The sequence below is a fragment of the Mesoplodon mirus genome (genome assembly GCF_964341445.2).
Source record: "Mesoplodon mirus genome assembly, chromosome: 2".
In the NCBI taxonomy this organism is placed as follows: domain Eukaryota; kingdom Metazoa; phylum Chordata; class Mammalia; order Artiodactyla; family Ziphiidae; genus Mesoplodon; species Mesoplodon mirus.
The window spans coordinates 125,587,798-125,589,091 of record NC_138977.1 but is presented as its reverse complement, the minus strand read 5'-3'; positions in this window follow the sequence as shown (position 1 = coordinate 125,589,091).

Here is a 1,294-nt window from a genome sequence, read left to right as displayed (position 1 = left end):
TAGCTCCGGGAGGGCCCTGCGCCGGCCGGCGGGGCGGGCGGGGCGGCGCGCGGGCGGGGCGAGGTGCGCGCCCAGCCGGCCCTGCCCTACCCACGCCCCGCCCCGGCGCTGCGCCCCGCGGCACCTGAGGCCACCTGAGCGCCCTCCGGAGCCAGGCACACTGCGGGGCCCGGCCGCTGGCGCTCCGGCACTGCTCACCCCGGTGCGGGGCTGAGGGGAGGCGGGCTCCCCTCCAAAAGCAAAGGAAACGTCCGACGGGAAGGGGGCGTCTGCGCGTCCAAGCGCTTGGCCCAATTTTAAAGTGAGCCTCAACCGAGCTGGCTTCGCCCTCTGGCACCTGTCCCTCCCACCACCCCGAGCTGTCACCAGACACCGCTGACCACATAATGACCGTGGGTCGACCCTGGCCGAGACATTGCCCCGCCCCCCAGCCCTCCAAGCCCCCTCTCTGCTCCCCCCAGACCACCCCCACTCCCCAGGCAGGGTGATGGAGGGGGGTTCATTCACGTTCCCTGGCAGCAGGAATCCCAGGGCAGGTTGCTGCCCAGTAGTGAGTGGGACCACAATGCCGCGGTCTCCATGTCTGGTTCCCCCTTCCCCCCAGGGCTGAGAGCTATCCCTCCGGGCAAGGATGGCAAAGAGGTTCTCTGCTGCTCTATAAAGGCCCCCTGAGAGTCCCCTTTGCAGCGGGGGAGCTCTGACCTTCTGGATTTCCCCTCCTCCACCCTGTAGCTCCAGTCCATCTGCCCGGGTTCTTTGGGAACCCAGGTGGTTGGGGGACCCGGCAGGTCTACATCTCAGACTTCAGCCTCCATCTCTAAGACAACCTCTGACATTCATGCCTTCAGGAACATCCAACAAGACGAGGGGCCAGTGTCAGAGATGGGGCAGCACCCTAGAAAAGCGAGGAGAAGCAATGTACCCTACTCCAGGTCCCACCCTAAGGGAGCTGATGTCCTGCCGGGAGGAGAGGGGAGGGGAGGGCTCAGTGGTGTCCTGTTACCCTGAAATCCGCATGGGCAGGAACAAGTGTGTGCATCTTCATCCCATCCAGGTCTTGCCTCTCACGGAGGAGGAACGAACGCTCAGAGCTGCGGGCGCCTCCAGGACTGACCCACGTTGGCTGAGCCCCAAGCAGGGCACAGGATCCGTGGGGGCAGGCAGAGCCCTGGGCTGGAGTCCCAGCTCAGCAGCCACCATGCTGGGCACAGAGAGGGCCAGGTCCATCCTCTCTGGGCACCCACTCCCCCTCCTCACTGTCCCTGGGGAGCTGAGAAGGCAGGTCCCTGGTGGG